Below are 21,418 nucleotides of genomic sequence, written 5' to 3'. Positions count from 1 at the left end.
TATTACTTGCATTGGTTATTGAACTGTTTTACATTCAACTGGTAACAAACGTTCTCTTAAACTGTGGACTCGCCAGCTTTGTCTGATACACTTGTTACATGCTCGCAGGTCGTTAGGTACTTGGGAACAGGAACTTGCTGGCTGGAGGGCGTGAGTGATCATGGTTGCATTGATGGGTTATTTATCAAACATTTATTTACTATGGTTGTTTAGAAAGTTTTTACATTATGTTACGTTAACGCTTCCGCTGATCTTGGTGGTTTTTGAATTACTTATGTTTGGATTTTATTACTATTAAATGATAAGACTTTAATTTAAACTTACGGATTCAATGTAATTGGTGGCTCATTACTAGTGGTCACACGTCTAGCAGGGACACTCCCTAAGTGGTAATTTGAGGGTGTGACAGTTTGGTATCAGAGCCATTGGTTATAGTGAACTTGGTTTTAAAACGTTTTTCATAAAACCAGACTATAACCGAACAGATCTGAAATCGACCATGACACTCAGCTCCAGACTGCAAGGTTCGTTTCTCGTTTACTATTGCATAGTATATCTAGTGTTTGCTTATGAATAACATCACACGTGAATGCACACTTAGCGCTGCAGTATGAACTTCTATGTTACCAACCCATGTTACGTGTTTTAAGAGTGCGACTCTTCTTGAACTTTCATGATCTATGTTGTAGCGTCATCTGTCTTATTGCTCGAATTCGGGGAACCTTTTAGCACAAGTTAAGAGGCACTTAGATAAGCATGCAAATTTCCTTATTATTATGGGTGCACACATAATAATAATGTGGGGTGCATGTGAGTCCCAGTGAGGCTTAACGAGTGTGAGAGGGGTTCCGCTCTGTTAATTGATGTTATGTTAGAACTCAACAGTCTATAGGAGTCATAGCAGTAATTGTCTCCTACTCGAACATGATCTTTTCACCCCTTTCTGAATCCCTACGAATCTCGATGCTATCGAGTATCACCTGATCACACATCTAAATGCCTAGCGAACTGTGTAGAATGTTAGGTGCTAGTACGAAAGTCCCTGAGTTGGATGGCTCAGCGTCAAATGATTGGACTCTACTTTCCTCACTTATCTTTGTTTGCTGGGACTTAGCGTGTTGACGCCTTAGATCCCGAAGTGCGATCACTTTTGCGACACTCTCGCGACATACCGTGTATTACTCAATCAACTTGCAAGAACGATGGACAAGAGGGTAAACGTAGTACCTTACCGACTTCAGCATTTGAACAACCCTAATTACCGGCAACGAGCAACAGCGATTTTCCTCCAATCGAATCCTTAACCCCAGCCAGCGACTCATGGGAGTCGACTCTTACGAACCAATTGGGACAAAATCGATGACGATTGACTGTAGAGCGGACTGTGTAACCGCCCGCACCATGAGTAGTGCCTTAGGACTTGGCACGGAATGTGAAAAGATGGACCTTGTTGGTGAAAGGACGCAGCACACCGTTACAGGCAACAATATTAGAGGCAACAGTCATGGCAACATCAAGGTACTCGTGATTATAGCTTACAGAATGGAAACGAAGGTGACCCCGACAAGGATTAACTGTGTTAAGTCAAGGTGACGACAATCAAGGGAACGACGACAGTACTGGAAATTCTCGTGACAAAAAAAAAACACTATAAATGAAGCACATGGAAGGACATTTAGTATTGGCATAGGCTATACCAGGCGTAATAGCAACACGATAGCTTGGATGGGTAGTTATTCGCTTCGTCTCTGTTCTGTTAACCCTGATGCTTCTTGAAACCGAACCTGTTGTGGAGTCGACTGATGCAAGTCAATTGAAGCCTTATATGTTCGCTGAGATGCAAACTCGACCTTGGGGTACAGGTGTTCGACATCGACCTTCCTTCCACTACCTTTGATGGTTGCAATACAGTAGTTAGTGTGGATGGGTTATCCAGGGATCGCGCAGATACACCAGTGAGGAGAAGACCTTGTGTGGAGAATCGTTATTTGCTCTAAGGCGTCAGAGTGGTGCAAAGGTTAGTGCCATTTCAGCTATGAAGGCCAGAAGTGTCTACGGAGGGGTTATTCCGCTATACTAGCAACCGTTACTGATGTTAGGGATAAGGAGACAGAGGATCGAGGATCCACAAACCATTCGTGATTCCTTTCGGTGTGCTACCCAAGGAACTTTCGGGCTTACTTCCACAACTGTTAGGCGAAATCTCAGTCTGATCTTGCGCCAGAGGCAGCCCTGACTACACGCACTCTTACTATCTTGCACCAGGAGGGTTGCAAGAGCTGTCTAATCAACAGCAGGAGCTATTGGACAAGAGTTTTGTCGGACCTAGCTTTTCGCTTTGGGGATCCCCGATTATATTCGTGAAGATAAGCCTTTTGGTATGTGTACTGATTTGCAAGAACTCAATACGGTGACAGTAGAGAACCGTTTACCACGACCATATATTGACAACCTGACGACCAGTTGCGGGGGTCGAGCTTCCATTCGAGGATTGAATAACAAATGAACTATCATCAGATGGGAGTCCAGAGGGGAGAATGTTCCTACAACGGCATATCAGACGCAGGGCGGCCATTACGACGTTGTATTCCAAAACCTCTGGGTCAATCATCACACCGGCAGCTGCATGGATCAAGTGAATCAACTATGCTTATTGACAACGTATTAAATCATTTCCAGGAGGAAGGAACATCGTAGACGACATCCGTATCTTATTTAGGGCTCCTGAGGGAGGAGCCATTACGTGCGAAGTCTTGTTTAGTGTAACATCTAGATTCGAGAGATGCATTTGAACATGTAACCAACGAAGTGGGAATGCACGTGGACCTCGTTGAGACCCGTTTTGGTTAGAAACTGATCGACACCAGAGATCCCTTCGAGGATGCAACAATTTCTTGGTCTCACTAGATGGTATCGCAGATTCATCATAGGATTCTCGAAGATCGCGCAGCTTAAATCTCTTTAGCACAGCAAGGTGCTGTGTTCGTGGAAGACAAAATAGGAGGACGTCTTTTCAGCTTCTGAAACCCAACCCTGCAACGCACGGAGCATCCTTCTATACGAGGGAACTGATGATGTGGCGATATACCATTCGAATCAGAGTCCCAGTTACACGTCGACGCAACGCGAGAGAGTGATGACTTACGTGATGGAGTTCCAAAGAGGAATTGCACGACACACAACCAGTGGTGGAAACCATGGTTTTTGGATTTACTTGGAGGCATTACTTGGATGGTACCGGATGCGTTACTTAGACCGATCACAAGGGCCTCCCGTGTACCCTGGTTTCGAAAGAGCTAAATCAATAACTGGCATCGTTGGATGGAACATTTGGGAGGATTACGACAGTGGAACTTGAACGTGTATGAGCTTTGTAGCTCACTATCGACTCTAACTTACCTGATCAGATTCGCTCTGTTCAAGCTGGAGAGCTGAAGGGAGAAAATTTTCAAGTTGAACCCATGCGGGGCAAGGAGAAGCAACCTTAGCAGTCCGGACGATATTCGCTACCCCATGGAATGAATGTGGATCTCATTATACGGCAACTATAGGAAATTTGTGTTGAGCAAAGCACCCCGGCCTTGATATTCTAGTCATCTGGGTTTTGATGAGAGGCATGAGGATTTATAAATCTTGTACTGGCAACTGGGCTTGGAGGCCTACACAGTGAAGCATGTGAACGACGTTTGACTTGCGCGAAAGTCAAGGTGGAACATCAGAAACCTCCTGGTTCGTGTCAGTAATCAGAAACACCTATTCGGAGATTGGAATGGACGTTCATGGATTTTGTCACTAGTTTACCAAAAACTCAGAAGAAAACAATATCACTTGGGTGATCGTTGATGGCCCCGCATTACCATCACATTTTCTGGCAATCTACGAAACTAACGAGTCTTCACAGCGTGTGAATGTTCCTCTGAGAGAGGCGGTTTTAGGTACGAGGTGCCAACTCCTGTATCTTTGTTTTTGGACTATACTTAATTTATGACAGGCACTCCATAGCACTCATAACTCACGTCTAGGCATGCGCGTTACTAGTCACCATAGGACAGATTTTGAACGCACCTTGGGTTAAGTTACTATTTTGGGGCATTGCATGGATGATAACACCAATTTTCTTGTTGGACTAAAGTGGGTGGCAACCTAATCACAAATCCAGGAATTGTACTCGAACCTCTTGGAAAGATTGTTTAGACCTGAAATCGTCTGGCGGCAACGAGTGACCCTCAGGAAAGCGGATAAGCTTAGGAAAACACTGGGAGCTCGTGGTAGGAGAACGCATCATCATCGAAAGTCTCACCCTGGGAGGGTGCGATACACTATGGAAAACGTGACAAGCTTAACTTACGATACGATGGGTCATTCAGAATCCTGCAAAGTAATGGGTCGCGTGGCCTACAAACTCGAGTTTCTCGACGGATTGGGTAGCGTGCACAATGTCATTTATGTTTCGGATCTAGGGTAGTGTTTGATGAAACATGTGTGATGACTTTTCTAGACATAGACGAGGAAGTAAGGATCGTTAACACAGTTGGATTCCAATCGCGAAATTTTGTTGGAACTCTAGATGTGGACCGGAGTTCACGTGGTAACGCAATGGTCGGAGTAAGCTCTAGCATCCGCAGTTATCGAAACGGTTGTATCAACGTCTATTATCATTGGCGAATTTCGGGACGAAATTCCCTTTCAAGTTAGGGATGATGTGGCACCCGAGGGAAATCCACAATCATCCTGATCTAACACGTCGCCGCTTTTGGATTACTTGTCAAATTTCGGGACGAAATTTCTTTCAAGTTGGGGATGATGTGACAATTCGTGCCTTCAAAGCTGGCATCGCTTGATCTTTTAAACACCCAGCTTGTACCGTTGCATTTCACGTTCTATTCTATGCTACAACTAGGTGTATGATATGTCATTTGGACAAACGCTAATCGATTAACTCGGTTGTCCTCGATTATTATTGGTTGTGTAATGTACGTTGTTGTACGTAAGTGCTAAGCAAGTCAGGGCAGCCACACATTTAGTGAGTGTGTTATTATATCAATTGTTACGTGTTATTTGTTATAAAAGTCTAAACCTTACCCACTCTCGGTTACAAGTCGCAACTTCGTGGTTGCGGGTCATGATTCCTAATTCGCTGTCCAACCCCCCTGAGCCCACAACGAAGCACAAGCGGGCCTGGCCCACTTACTCAACAACATGCGCACATAAGGGATGGTAAACGTGATTATCAATTTCACCCAAACACATTGATTAGCAAACCCTAACTTCTTCTCCTTAGATGGTCGATGGCAGACCCTCACAACTCGAAGTCCTCATCCTCTCGGCTTGACCCTCCCTCGCCTGCGTTCCCCCTCGGTTAGTGATCACCCCCTTTAGCGAGTTTCTTCTTGTTGTGGTTAATAGTGTCGCTGATTGGTGACTTGTGTGTTCGGGCATGATAATGTAAGTTGATAATGAATCTGGTGTTAACAAGTTGATTCGTTAAAACATGTGATTTTGATGCTCGAATTGTTATGCATGTTGTTATGATTACGTACAGGCGAGTAGATTCAAAGTCATGTTATTGTTTTGCTTATGTATGAATTTGATTAATATGTTGGTTTATGTGGACTGATGTCTATTTATGCATGAAATTAAGGTGTGATTTCCTTAGGTCAGTGTATGCTTCACTAGAGGGCTGCATATTCTATTGATGATGATTGAAGTTCATGTGCTTATTTGACAATAGTAACTATAGCACGTGCAGTTGTTGAGAGGCCCAATAAAGCTTCTGATTCTTAATTCAATACACACAATTACATGTGCATGATATGAGTATATGATAAATAACTACATAGAACCCTTAATAAATGCAGTCCACTAAATAGTGATCGGCCCAATCAAAGAGCATAGAAGTTTAATACTTGTCGGCCAATATAACTTTCCCTTAATCACTCTTTGTTTGCATCAAGATCACGTGAGAGCTAGATCTCGGCCCAATTAATTGATCTGAAGTGTATTTTTTTGTGGGGTTCAGTAAGCTCATTGAAGGAGCTGTTTAATCAAATTCCTGGTTCATTTAAGGATCAGTTGCACCTGAATTGAAGATGGTTATCGGCCCACTGAAACTTGATTCTATAAAATGATTTCATAATTCTCATTTGATAAACTACAAGAATGTTATGATATCATAAATGCATTTTTTTAGATCAACATGAAAATCTCAGTCATGCATTACTTAGGGGCCGCCATCTTTGAGTTAGTGGGATAGGATGAATTGAATGTAGAGTATTACAACAAATGGAATTATCGGGATGTACATAACCCGTTGTATACGCACCTGGGTTTTTTTTATAAATTCGAACTTCAATGATTATTTTGGGAATTGGGTAAGATGTACACTATCAACTGTAAGAACTTGTATGTTTTACTGTCATGCAATCTTTCCACAAAAAAAAAATCATGGCGAAAGACCTTTTTCGTCATAAGTAATCTCGACGAAACATGGTGGTGTTTTGTCATGTGTAACTCGACGAAACGTGGTGGTGTTTCGTCGCCTGGGACTTTTCGCCGTGCTAGTAGACAACAAATGACTGTTATGTTCATGGAATGTCGTTGTTATGTGATAACCCTAATAAATGAGAGTGAAAACTCTGACTTAAATTGCATAAATAGAATACTCTCTGTTATTATTTGTCAAGTGAAAAATACAAGAAATAGGCACTTGTATGAGTATTGGGTATGTGTATATGTTAACAGTGATAGTTATGTCAGATGCAAACTGCGTACAAATACGAAACCTGAATGATTGTAAAACTGTTGTTGATAGCAACCATTGTCGGAAACATGAACTAGTATTATAAACGTACATGAGATCTAAATGCTTGTTAAGTATTATGCGACTTGTTGAATACACGAATCATATACGTGCTTACTAAACTGATTGTCCCTGGTAATCACGGTAGGGTTTGGTTGACCAACTTGGAACGGGTAAAGAAACTTGTTAAATACCGAGCAAATCTAAGGTGAGTTCACTACATTCGAGCATGCGTCCCAGTTGTTGGGGACAGTCAGTGGGTATCCCATGGGGGGGATAAGTCTTTGGGTAAAAACGGGTATATTGGTTAATATTCTCACCTATCATCTTTTGTAAGTCCCTCATCGGGTATTAGTTAGTAGCGCTACTTAGGTTTGGCACCCTCACCCCGTGCCTGTAGAGGACGGAGGTGAACTAATGACCCAGTCTGGCCCAGTACTAGATAGGAGTACGTGGGAAGGGCAGTCGTGTATTTCAGGAGCCGTCTTGTTCAGAATTGAGATATTAACAATATTACTTGCATTGGTTATTGAACTGTTTTACATTCAACTGGTAACAAACGTTCTCTTAAACTGTGGACTCGCCAGCTTTGTCTGATACACTTGTTACATGCTCGCAGGTCGTTAGGTACTTGGGAACAGGAACTTGCTGGCTGGAGGGCGTGAGTGATCATGGTTGCATTGATGGGTTATTTATCAAACATTTATTTACTATGGTTGTTTAGAAAGTTTTTACATTATGTTACGTTAACGCTTCCGCTGATCTTGGTGGTTTTTGAATTACTTATGTTTGGATTTTATTACTATTAAATGATAAGACTTTAATTTAAACTTACGGATTCAATGTAATTGGTGGCTCATTACTAGTGGTCACACGTCTAGCAGGGACACTCCCTAAGTGGTAATTTGAGGGTGTGACAATCCATAATTGATATAAATTTCAAAAATTCAAATTTTGAAATAATCAGTCAAAATAATTTACCTAAATAGTTAAATATTATTCAAACTTAAATTCAAAACCAATAAGGTTAATATATTCATAATATAATCAATATCTAAATGATTGTGAAAAAAAAATCAATCACAAAAAATACAGAAAAATGATTAAAAAAAGTGCGATTAAGCATTTAAAATACATAACAATCTAATCTAGTTTACATACCTGCATAATAAGTGGAATGATCTACAAAAAAAAGAAGAAAAACAAATTCTGAGAAACTTGAAAATTAATGTGATTGTCGAAAATTATGGAAACTAACACAAAATTTGGAAGCAATTAAACTTTAATATAAGTTATCTTGATAAATTTGGAAATACGTTACAATTTAGACAACTTTGATAAGTATCCATAATTGATATAAATTTCAAAAATTCAAATTTTGAAATAATCAGTCAAAACAATTAACCTAAATAGTTAAATATTATTCAAACTTAAATTCAAAACCAATAAGGTTAATATATTCATAATACAATCAATATCTAAATGATTGTGAAAAAAAAAATCAATCACAAAAAAATACAGAAAAATGATTAAAAAAAGTGGGTTTAAGCATTTAAAATACATAACAATCGAATGTAGTTTACATACCTGCATAATAAGTGGAATGATCTACAAAAAAAAGAAGAAGAACAAATTCTGAGAAACTTGAAAATTAATGTGATTGTCGAAAATTATGGAAACTAACACAAAATTTGGAAGCAATTAAAACTTTAATATAAGTTATCTTGATAAATTTGGAAATACGTTACAATTTAGACAACTTTGATAAGTATCCATAATTGATATAAATTTCAAAAATTCAAATTTTGAAATAATCAATCAAAACAATTTACCTAAAGAACGATAAAGAAGACTCAAAATAACACCAAATCTATGGAAAACGAACCTGCTTGAAATCGATATCGATTGGAAGAATGATCAGCTCTCTAAAGGACCCGTTGTCAACAAAGACATCACAATTTTAAGGATTTAAATAGAGAATGATGGATGAAACATTGCTTAAGCTTAACCAATAATATGTATTATAACCTTTCTGGTATGCCAAATCATCACTCCCAATTGTTGAACTGTAATAGTGTCCGCAAACAACGTCACCTCGGACAATTGCTCAAAATCTACTTCAACACGTGAATTTAATCGGAAAACCTAAAGATGAACATATGATAGAGAACATCAAACAGGAAGCGACATTATCAAACATGAATCGATTTTAAAGAATTGTTACCTATTTGTTAAATCGTTTGGAGAAGACAGTGATGGATCCCATCTTTAAAAAAGTACCAAATCTTGAAAAATATCACAGAAGCACTCAAGAAATGAATATAAGTATTGATGAATGCATAAGTTAGAAATCACTGAAACCCTAAGAAGAGGCGGCGGCTAGGTCTTCCAGACACCAATAATGCTGTAAAAAGGAAATTGAAAACACGGATACATACCTTATACGCCGCATAATAAGGACTGGTTGCTTCCACTCGCGATTGAAGATGAAGAAATCTAGGGTTCAGGAGATTGCAAATAACATATTAAAGATCGATAGATGATATCTAGGGTTTAAGGAAGAAATAGATAGTGTTTAACAATGACAAAGAAAAATCAAAGAGGGAAAAGAAAAATAACATACCTATGTTTTTCGAAGATCAATCGATAAAGAAGGAAGAACCGGATGCAGGAGATGGGTATTAGTGTTTTGGAATGAAGTGAAGCGTATTAAAGAAGCTAAGGAGGATGGTTTTGGCGGAAAAAGCAAAAAAAAAAAGTGGTCTAAGCAAATGCCACGTGGCAAGTAATGGCTTAAGCTAATGCCATGTGGCTTAAGCTTGTTTTGCTTTATTAGAAGTAGTAGATGATAATGATAATAATAATATTAACATTATTTTTATAATTCAAATAATATTAATGTTTGTATTAATAATGTTAACAATAATAATTTTGTTATTATTATTAATATGATAATAATAATAATAATACTGATAATAATAATAATAACAATAATAGCATTATTGATAATAACATTAATATTAATATATGTAAGATATGTTAAGATTAATAATAACAATAATCATAATAATAATAATACTAATTTTGATTGATAATGGAATTATAATGATTTAATTTTATTAATAATATTAATAGTAATAACCGAATTCATATGTTAATAATAATTTATTAACCAAATTTATAATAAATAAAATACTGAATTTTATTAATAATAACCGAATTTAATTAATATATGAACTTTATTTATTTAATAATTTTAAATAACTGCATTTAAAATATAATGACAATAATAATACTAAAATTCTAATAATGATAATAATGATTTAATTATTAATAATAATTCTGGAAAATAATAATAATAATAAAGATTTTGATAAAAGTAATAATTCTGATATGTAATAATAAAACTGATTATATTAATAATATTTAATCTGGTTTAATAACAATATTAATAATTTCAAAATATAATTACATAGGTTAATACTAATAAATCTGATTATTATATAAAAAAAATGTTGAATTTATATCAATGATAATATTTACTGATTTTAATATAATAACCGGTTCTCCATCATAATACCAGCATAAATAACAAAACGATAATATCAGTTATACGAGCTTAGTCGGAAACGAGGACCGGGAAAAGTTGAAAGGGTTACCGAAGTCGGCGAAGGCTTGCCGGAGGGGCTGTCTTCTTCAGCGGGGTTCCGACGGCCAGCAGCAGTCCCGGCAAGGTGCAGCGGTGGTCTCCGGCGACTTGTTGTCTTCTCCGGTGAGTTCAGAGGTTCCGGCTAAAAAGAGAAGTGTGGGAGGTGTGCGATGTCGGGTTGAAGGAGAGGTCGGTATTTATAGGGTTCGATGTAGTTAGGAAGTTTGGAAGGTTTCGTGTCGGTCGGGTATGGAAACCCGACCATGATTGCTACGATACATGGTAATTCTCGAAAAAAGGCAAGTCGGAAAAGGAAAGAATCGGAAATTGATTTATCATCCAAAAAGAAAAGGTCAACAGTTGCTGTTGTCTTGTTTCAGCGGCAACTGTTTAAAATGGAAAGGTTTCGAATTAGCGTATAACATTAATATGTTTCCAAGGTTGTTTGGATGTGGCATGCCCGGCCGAGTGGTTAGATGTTCGTTTGTTGAAGCTAAAGTCACGAGTTTGATCCATGGGGGCTGGTCCTTTAAAGAAGGACCCCCTTTTTGTTTCTTTTGACACTTAACTGAACTAAGTGAGTTTTCTAACTCAGTTAGTGGTTTCTTTTATAAGAACTAACCTAGTTGGACTAACTAGGTTAATTTGAATGTATTAAAGGATCTACTAACTAGGTTAGGTTTAAACTAACCTTGTTAACCAAAAACTAATTTATTAAAATATATTAAATTATTAAATATTATAATTATTGGATTTAACCCAAATTTTGGGTAATTTACCTAGTTAATGTACGAATTCCCGATTTTAGTCCGGTTTAGGGAAATCTCTTGGCAACGCTGACATTAGGATATCTTTCAATTGTTTTTACGTGTTTGACATAGTTTAACATGTTTTCAAGTGTAATAACATAACATAGTATTAAAACAAGCATATGATCAAAACAATGCATTTTTCATTATGATCCAAGTCTCGAAATACAAAATAGGGTAAAATGAGAGTACAACTGACTGAAATTAGAGAGTACAAAACATCCTGCTATAAATAGAAAGATCGAAAATACGAGGCGTTACAAGGTCGTCGGCCATTTTTGAAATTTGCACACACCGTTGGCGACGGGCCTACTGGCCGTCGGCGACGGCTCACCAATATTGGATCGCGAATTTTCTGGTTGTTTGCTTTTTGGAACGAATGAAAACAAAATTTCACAATTAATTCGCCAGTTACACATTGTTTGGAGTTTGAATTGAGTTCTTAGAGCCATATACATCACCATCTTCAATCTCCATCACCATCCATCATCCAATTTAACCGAAGAACCATTGAATTCATCATCATCTACATTCAAAACCCTAACCATTAAACCCATCCATCCATTCTCATCACCATCATTCACCACAACCCTCATCATCATCATTCTCCATGTCCAAGCTTCAAGACAACAATGTTCAAGTTCTCATCATCCGGTGATCAAGTTCTTTCGATCATGCGTGGCTAAATTCTCGAAGGTTTCACCCCGGTGTAGGTTATTGTAAGTCTAGGGTTTGAACAATGTTTTTAGTTTGATTTTGTGACAACTTGAAGTGTATGTGAATTGATTGATAATTGTCTTGCATTTGAACTATATTTGCGAATTGTCGAGTGAGTTATGAAATTTGACTTTGCGAAACAACTTTGTGCAATCATGCCTTGTCATTCAAAAGGTTTTACTTGTCTGAAGTAACGAAGTGCATTGTGGTCCGTGATATGCGTCGATAGCAATTGGCACCTAAACTTCGTGATAGAAATCCATTAATAACATATTCAAGTGAATCGAATTTAAAACGTGTAAGAACTCTAGGATTGCAATTGCCGAACCAGGTGTGAGCCTTGTTTTCTTTATCTTGTTTAAACAATCAATTACATTTCTTGCATTTGCTAATTCTTAGTAGATAATCAATCCAATCAATTTAGTTAATTTTGTTCAACATCTTTTCAACAAACAAAAACCATAAAAATATTATAGCAAGCTTCGTAAGTTATGACATCTGTTTAAATTCATTCAAGTCCATTCGCAAACCACATACTATTCGTGGTTCGACCCCTTACTACCACTAGCTATCGTTAAGGGTAATTAGGGTTTATAAATCTTATCTTTGACCGGAGAGCGACACTCCGATCAGTATTCGATAGTAAAAGGCGAAAGAATAGTTCGCTTTGTATTCACTGCGTGCCTTTCAAACATCACACCTACTTGCCTTAAATAGTGCATTTCATATGTATAACTTCTCTATTCTACCGACGTGAGACGAACTTTTGATACATATTTTTGCCAGTTTTCAAGCCTCCAGGCCCCTTTAATAGTTTCAGATGATTGCACTCTCCTAATTGTTGTTCCCAAAATCTTTTCTTCTCAATAATTGCAAGTTTTGTTGAAGTTTGGTGGCCTGGCAATTGAGTCCCGACTGCCGAAGTTTTTTCCATTGCCAGGGTATCAATTAAGGTTTGATTGAAACCATAACATGATAATTGGACGATATGCTGAGATGCAGTCCGTTAGCTAGCAAAATACATGTTTAAGATCCCGAAAAAACAAATCTAAAACAATATTATTGCTTTGTGTTCAATAAATAAAGAGACACCAAACCAAAACATGTGTTTGATAATACATGGAACCAAGTACAGAATCATCATCAACATCATTATCATACTCGGTAAATCTTACCAATAGCAAAGCTAAGGTAGGGTCTGAGGAGGGTAAGATGCAGACAACCTTACCTCTACCCACGTAGGAAAAGAGAGGTTGCTTCCAGAGAGACCCCCGGCTCGATAGTAGCTTTGCATCAAGCCTTGGACATAAGACACATGACACTCGGCAACTGGGACAAAGGGCAATTAGTTCATGTATCCCCATGTCTTTCGACTATCAACACCACCACATGATTAACCGTCCACCGGTTTAACGTTATTTTTCACGAAATTAGTGCAATTTCATTTTTGCCCCCCCCCCCCCTAGCGCCCACACATATATACATTATATATCTGCACACCGCAAGCGGGAGTAATATGGAACCAAGCACCAATAAAATAAATTTACAGAAATTTACCAAGGACAATCTTGCAGGACAAATACAGTGGTTTTCATCATTGATCATTCTTCCCCTTTATCTCGAAAAGATACTCTCCATCTATCATCTATTGCTTGTTTCAAGTATCTGTTTAAACATTTTTTAATCAATCTGTAACTCTGGTTGCAAGTATCTGTTTGAACAACACTTTCTTATACATGCACTTAGATTAAAAACAGAGTGAATCAAGCTCATATGACACATCCTGTGGATTCAGTTAGTCCCACATCGGCTCATAGCTGAAGTTGTCGCTGGTTTATATGACACCGGTGGGTGACGGTCATTGTCCCTTCGGGGACATCCGATAAAATTGGAACGATACAGAGAAGATTAGCATGGCCCCTGCGCAAGGATGACACGCACAAATCGAGAAATGGTCCAAATTTTTTTTAGACCATTCTGATTAAACTCGAATTGGGGCATTTGATTATTATTAATCTGTAAAATTTAAACTGTGTATAGAGTTTATGAACTAGGCCAGTTTTTCTCAAATCATGATCCTTTTTGACCATCAAAGTAGTAAAATCGATGCTTAAGTCTCTCTTACCTGTGCTCAAAGTGATGATAACTGGTTGAATTCCACACTGAACTCCCTAATTCACTTATACTAAAACACCCCAATCATAAACTACGAACTGAAACACATAGATTCTACATATATAGCTTTACAACTTAGAAGATTGAAGTTTTGATGAGTACCTCCTTAGAATAAGATCATGGCTGCTTCTCTGGTAGTTGGTCATTTTGTTCACCGTAACAAGAAGATTGTCAACCAAAAGCCAATAAAATGCCTCCAGTAACAAATGTCATGTGTTGACCAAAATGTCAAAATTTGGTTCTCATAAAACCCAAAACAATAAGTTGTGTCGGTTTGGTTGCTCAACATTGGGTTATTGATATTACATGTATACGTTCATTTTTCACCCTTCGCACCTATTGCTTTCTCAATGCACCGGATATTCACATTATGTTTTATGAATTCAAGTCTTTATAGTAGTATTTCATATGGTTTCAAAACTATTAATTAAACAAAAGAACGTTAACTATAAACATAGGTTGGAGCCCTTCAGTAAAAGAAGGGACTCTCCAAAAATAGGGGTATGCCACTTTGAGCAGCGAGCACACGGTATTCTTTAGTAAAAGGCGAAAGAATAGTTCGCTATGTGCTCACTGCATGGCTGCGTGGATTTCAACATCCTACCTGCTTGTCTTAAATAGTAGGTTTCACTCCTATAACTTCTCTAGCCAACCGATGTGGGACAAGCACTAGATGCTTTTTTTGCCACTTTTCAAGCCTCCTCTACTGGTTTCACTCTCCTCTCCTAATTGTTGTTCCCAAATTCTTTTCTACTCAACAACTACCAGTTGCAGAACTTTTGCCAATACCGGGGGGTATCAGAGAAGAGATGCAGTTGGTTGAATTTCAGATAACTCACTCTAGTATTTGGTGTTTCGGTTTTGAAATGTTTGATTTCCAGCCACATGTCGAATTTTTAAAATTGTTGGTCAGTTGTTGATTCCTTTATTTGTGCAGACACAAGCTCATAAAAGATTCAGTTATTGACGAGTCCACATGCCCAGACCAACTGTTTTGTTAATAAAGAAAAGAAATCTTGTAATTACAAAAGTTGACAACTTTTGTATCCCACCTGTTGTTTGGATTCAAAACTATAAAATATACAGAATGATAAATAAATAACAAACAAACCTTTGTAATGGTTGTTGCAACAGCCTCGTCTGATTTTCCAGTTGTTGGATCGAACCTTTGCTTTCAAGGATGATGGATACAAGAGAAGATAGGCGGCTGTTTTCGTTGCTTTTATCTCAAAAAGATACTCTCCGGCCATCTATGATCTAGGGCTTGTTTCATCTTCAATCTGTAACTCTGGTTGCAAGTATCTGTTTAAACACTTTCTTACACATGCAGATTGATTAATAACAGGGTGAATACGACACATCCTGTGGATTCAGTTAGTCCCACATCGGATCAGAGATGAAGTTGTGGCTGGTTTACATGGCTGAGGTGGGTGATGAATGTTGTCCCTTCGGGGACATCCGATAAAATTGGAACGATACAGAGAAGATTAGCATGGCCCCTGCGCAAGGATGACACGCACAAATCGAGAAATGGTCCAAATTTTTTTTTGAATATTTTCAATTGGAAATTTGATGAACACCCTGTAATCAAAATGTCATGGTTTATTAGTGTGACGCCATTCTGTCAACTATATTGCAAGTAATGGATCTGGCCAAATTATTTTTGCTTATGTAACAGATTATGATGCTTAGAATGATTTATTTATTGTTAAAAGTGATTGCTATGATAACTGCTTGAATTCCAGACTAAACACCCTTAGTTACTTATACTACAAAGCTTTAAAAGATTAAAGTTTTGATGAATACCTCCTTAAAATAAGATTGTGGCTGCTTCACTAGTAGTTGGTCCACCATAACGAGAAGACAGTCAAATGCGTCCGCTCCAGTAACCAAAATGTCAAAAGTGTTTCATATAATTTGGTTCTTGAGTCTCATAAAACCCAGACCGATAAGTCGTGTCGGTTTGGGCCGTTTGGCTATCAAGATTGAGTATTGTTTCTGCCACTTGGCTGGCGGTGATATGCTAAGAGCCCATAATATCAGATAATAATATCTTGAATGTGCTTATAAGTTTATGTTATGCTGCCTGGTGATAGAGGTGCGCATAAAAAGACCCCGGTTTTAGAACTAGTTTGAAACAAAACCAACACACGGAGTTGAATTCGGGATGTATCCCTAAACTTTGACGCTCGGTTTGAACCTGGTCAAACCCAACCCAAACCATTTAATACTCGCTTTCAAACAGGTCAAAACCGATCCTTTCGCTTAGAAAAACCAGTTCCAATCCGACCCAGCTTGGTCAGAACCCGGCTCCAACTGATCCTTTTGTTGACCAAACTCTAACCTGTTTCCACCCGAACCAGTTTTGGCCTAACAAACCACATTTGTACACTGGTTGTTTGGTTCATGAGCTTGAAGATTTTATAATTTTGATAAACCTACATAAGAGTAGGTTTGACATTGAGATCGACTGTAGTTTTAGCATCAGAATAAACTATGTGAAGATATAGCTAAAATTGCACTAAAATCATTGTCTGGATCCAGGGCCGGCCCTGAGAATTCATGTACCCTGTTCGAGCTTGAAAAAACGTGCCCTTAGGGCCGCCCAAAATTCTTTTTTTTTATTAGTTTTTAGAAAATATTTGGGTATTGGGCTCATTAACCTAATGGGCTAAATAGTTTAAACAATATGATTTTTTTAAGTGGGCCTATGTTAATATTTGTTTGGTTATACCCTATTAAAAAAAATTACATATATAATACGGATTTTTTTTAAAAATTGCGTGCCCTACGAAATCACGGGCCCTGTTCGGTTGTCCTCCCCGCCCTCCTTCAGGGCCGGCTCTGTCTGGATCCCTTCAGTTAAGAAGGGTCTCTCCAAAAATAGGCGTATGCCACCTTAGTGCAGCGAATACACGGTATTCTTTAGTAAAAGGCGAAAGAATAGTTCGCTTTGTATTCACTGCATGGCTGCGTGCCTTTTAAACATCGCACCTGCTTGCCTTAAATACCGGATTTCATATATATGACTTCTCTATTGTGCCGATGTGGGACAAACACCAAATACTAAACTTTCCCACTTTTCAAGCCTCCGTGCCTTTTTATTGGTTTCTTCATATCATGCACTCTCCTAACTGTTGTTCCTAAAATCTTTTCTGCTCAATAACTGCCACTTTTGATGTCGCCTGCCAACTGAGTCCCGGTGGCATAAGCGTCACCAGCATTGGTAAAGGTTTAACTGAACCCGTGGCGTGATTATATTGAATTAGCAATCATCTCTAGATTTTATAATAACAAACCTTTGTATCCCATCTGGATTCAACACACCTCAACCGAATATGCAACTTTGTAAGAAACCAATGTTTTTAAAAAAAGAAACATGTATTGAGATAAGTAGTTGTAATCAGTGAGCTTAGTGTGCTTCTTCTTTAGTCTTGAACTGTTTCAACATTTTCCCATGCATGCAGTTTGATTATGAAAAAAAGTAAATTAAGTTCATATGACACATCCTGTGGGTTAAGTTAGGTTTATATGGCGGAGGTGGGTGATGGTTATTGTCCCTTCGGGGACATCTGATAAAATTGGAACGATACAGAGAAGATTAGCATGGCCCCCGCGCAATGATGACACGCACAAATCGAGAAATGGTCCCTGAAGAAACAGTGATCTAATTAAGGGAGTTAATTAAGATTGGTTTATGTTCCTTTCATAGTGGTTAATCTTCTTATGAGTATTTGAGCTCCGACTTGGTGATCTAATCCTGCAAAACAGAACACCGTTACTCGTTAAGAGGGGAATGTGGGGGTTTCCCTCTTAACCAGGCTCCGGCGTGAGAATAAGCGACCGCTTTGAGAGTAATTAAGTGTAAAGAGTGAGAGTAGAGGGAATAGAGTGTTTAACCTGTGGAATGAGGTCTCTATTTATAGCCGGAGAGGTGTAAGAGGTTATGGGCTGATGGGCCTTGGGCCATAAACGGACAACATAACGGATATGCTCTTTGCCTTGCTGGCATCGACCGCTTAGTGGCTTCTAGACGTTCGTTGGTGCTGGCGCACCTTGACTGGAGCCACGTGTCATTGTTGTCGGCCTTGTTGTCCTTTTGTCATCAGCAGACAAGTGGAGATCGTGGGACAGTTGTCTCCGTCGCTTGATTGGTGCCATGTAGGCGTCCTTGTGTACTTTTCTTCAGGCGATCGTGGCGCACGATTGACCAGAGCCTGCTGGACGCTCATTGGCTCCTTTTACTGCCACTTGTACCCTGTGTACCACTGTAGGTAGCTGTGTGCTTCCCTACTGAGTGGTTCTTGTTGGACAGCAACTAACCCGCGCGGGGTTAGTGTGCTCATTTATACCATTATTTATGCTAAGTGTTGATATCTGAGCTTCTTGTCTGCCTTGCCTCGCGCGAGATAGATCGTAACGTGATGTAGGCTGCGCGAGGATATTGGTAACAAGTTTGTTACAATAAGGAGTATGGTCCCGCGCGTAACCTGGGCAGAGGTTTGCGCGGCTTTTTGGGACCATACCCCTTCAAGTCCCCCCAGTCCAGTGCTGCACCATGCGCAACGCAAGTGGTTGGAGCTCTGGACTTAATAAAAATAAGGGAAATAGGAGTGAAGGGAGATGCTCTTTTGATCTTGATTGGTGTGGCGCATGTGGAAATTGTTGTTTTCAGTTGCGCAAGTACCATTCAAGTCTTGCTCGATTTAGCTCGCGCGGCTCTTGTAACTTCTGTATGAAGCTACTTGTAATGTTTATGGCGGGAAACTTCGAAATTTGAACTTCTGACAGGTTGGTGAGATAAGTCGCTGAGAGCGACGTTTGAGTTGACCCCTGGCACGGATGTCATCATGCCGCCTGCGGCGGTTGCACTTCATGTCAGGAGAGTGAGGCCCACGCGCGCGTGGTAACCGTCACCCCTGGTTTTCCGCTTGACGTGGCAACCTCTCGTTGGTTAGCCTAGCGGCGAACGCGGCACGGTTACCCATCGCATTAAATGCGATGGGTATATATATCCGAAGAGAAGGTGAGAGACTCTCACTTCTCTTCGTTTCTTCCCTACTTTCTTCTCAAACCTCTTTGAATCTTCAAAGTTGCTCTTCATATCTTCGAGATTTCTTCAAATCTTCAAAGTTTTTTCCAGAATTTTCAGATATGAGCGAAGAACACCAAGAAGTTGCTGTTACTGAGGAAGGACCAGTTCCTGTCCTCAGATGGGATCTAGGGCTTTTTGAACAAATTGTTCGAAGCTTTCGATTCCCGTCGGAGTGGGATGCCCGGTATCCGGCTCAGGGCTAAACCGCGGCTGATGCACCACCCGGATATATTACTTTATATGAAGACTTCTTTCTTCAGGGCAATTTCCGACTGCCGGCGACCAACTTCATGGGCAATATCCTCCATTACTACAACTTCCATCTATCGCAGATGAGCCCACCGGGAATGGTTAGGATACGACACTTCGAGTTTTTGTGCCATTCTCATGGCATTGAGCCGTCGGTGGATAAATTCCGGGCCTTTTATCAGTTGCAAAGGACGATGGGCTTCTTCTCCTTTGCGAGCCGTGGTGCGGCTAAGAAGATCTTGTTAAACCCACCAAAGAGTTTCCACGACTGGAAACCTAAGTTCTTCTTTATCCGGGAGGAGGTTTTGCCGATTGCTATGCCCTTTAGGGACTGGACCGACGCAATACCGAAGGAAGACCTACCGATTCCCAAAAACGCCCTGTGGTACCAGCAGCTAACCCCAACCCCGAATCGGGTGTTTGGGGAAAACGTTTTGGTCGCAGCGAAGATGAGTGACCAGTGGTCACCTAGCAGCAGGGAGGTTCCGGTGTTGAAGCTTGGCGATCAAGGTTAGTTATTTCTTTGTTCTTTTTCCAAGTAGGTTTGCTTTAATTGTTACTTACTTACTTCCATGTGTAGAAGCGCAACTCTATCAAGCTGCCTTCTCGACATTTGGTGGCTCCATGGGCGTTCGCCCGTTGCGCGATGATGAGGAAAGCTGGTATGACCAGATTAAAGGCAACTTCATGTTCCCTGCTGATGCCTTTGCTTCGCCGCCAACCACTACTGAAGGTGCGCAATACCCTAAACCTCGTCCTTTGCGCTCTGTGACTTTCGCTGGGAAAGAGACTCTCTATCTTTCCAGCGAGGAGTCAGTAGGTTCTTCCAGCGGCGAGCTAAGTTCCTGGTCTAAAATCTTTGCAGGTGTGTTGCGCGACCTGGGGATTGACCCCGAGGAGAAGAAGAAGAAACCTGTGAAGAAGAAGAAGAAGGTGGAGCCTGAAGTGACCAGCAAGGGCACTAGCACTAGTCGCGCGACAACTGCTGCTGTCAAAGGTACTCTTCGCCTTCGTCAACGTGACTTAGATGATTATGTGATCATCAGTGACTCATTTGAAGGCTTGTCACGTGCAGCTAAGGGAAAAACTGGTGCTGGTGGGTCGAAAAGCTCTGGGAGCGCGGGTTCTCGTAACCCTGAAGCTGGCGCGACTCCATCTTTTCCTGAAGATGATGAAGCTGAAGAAGAAGATGCTGGTGCCCAGCTTATTGGGCGGAAGAGGGGTAGGAGCGAAGCCACGACTGGTGTGGCTTCCGCCCCTACATCTGTTGTGATTCCCGCGGTTGGGAAAACGAGCAAGCTGCGCTCGTTATACAAATTTTCTCCTGGTATGTTCTTCGCTTCTCTTCTTAATACTTTTCTCTTTGCTTAAATGCACTTGCTTTATTTTTTCAGAAATCAAGAAGAAGACCCCTGAGAAGGGTGTCACGTTCAGTGAGGCTGCGGCGAAGAGGCCCAAGATTACCATCAAGTCCACTGACACTGCTGCTCAGGATGCCGCGAAGGCTGCTGAGGCGCAGCGAAAGGTGGAGGAGGTTCGGAAGAGAGAGGAAGAGAAGAAGAGAGTTGCAGAGAAGAAGAGGAAGGATGAAGAAGAGAGGAAGAGGAAGGAGGAGGAGGAGAAGAAAAAGAAAGAGGAGGAGAGAAAGAGGAAGGCGGAGGAGGAGAGGGTGGCCGAAGCGGCCAAGAAGAGGGCCTTGGAGGAGTTAGAAAAGAAGAAGGCTATGGAACAGCCTGTTAATGTCCAAGGGCCTGAGGTCACAAAATCTACCCACCCCGCGCACGTCCAAGGGCCTAAGGGGTCAGGACGTTTCTCCTCTAGCGGCGCGAGCTCTGGTGGAGCTGGGGTTATAACCCAAATGTGGTTGGGGCGAAGGACACCGTTGGCGATATCTACTATAAAACTTACAATGAAGAAGAACGCGG

At 40.1% G+C, this 21,418-nt stretch overlaps 5 non-coding genes across 5 annotated transcripts; 3 read left to right on the top strand and 2 right to left on the bottom strand.

The window, feature by feature from the left end:
* Window positions 1–13,837: 13,837 nt before the first annotated feature.
* On the top strand, window positions 13,838–13,940 carry LOC118479454. Its single transcript, XR_004859589.1, has one exon. It is a non-coding gene; the product is annotated as a U6 spliceosomal RNA (small nuclear RNA).
* Window positions 13,941–14,613: 673 nt separating this feature from the next.
* LOC118492681 lies at window positions 14,614–14,732 on the bottom strand. Its single transcript, XR_004894683.1, has one exon. It is a non-coding gene; the product is annotated as a U5 spliceosomal RNA (small nuclear RNA).
* Window positions 14,733–15,591: 859 nt separating this feature from the next.
* Window positions 15,592–15,694, top strand: LOC118479453. The gene has a single exon (XR_004859588.1). It is a non-coding gene; the product is annotated as a U6 spliceosomal RNA (small nuclear RNA).
* A 1,307-nt stretch (window positions 15,695–17,001) lies between these two features.
* Window positions 17,002–17,121, bottom strand: LOC118492825. The gene has a single exon (XR_004894826.1). It is a non-coding gene; the product is annotated as a U5 spliceosomal RNA (small nuclear RNA).
* A 584-nt stretch (window positions 17,122–17,705) lies between these two features.
* Window positions 17,706–17,808, top strand: LOC118492593. Its single transcript, XR_004894601.1, has one exon. It is a non-coding gene; the product is annotated as a U6 spliceosomal RNA (small nuclear RNA).
* Window positions 17,809–21,418: the final 3,610 nt, after the last annotated feature.

The sequence above is a fragment of the Helianthus annuus genome, chromosome 5, assembly GCF_002127325.2.
Source record: "Helianthus annuus cultivar XRQ/B chromosome 5, HanXRQr2.0-SUNRISE, whole genome shotgun sequence".
NCBI lineage: Eukaryota > Viridiplantae > Streptophyta > Magnoliopsida > Asterales > Asteraceae > Helianthus > Helianthus annuus.
This window is presented reverse-complemented; position numbering and strand designations above follow the sequence as displayed.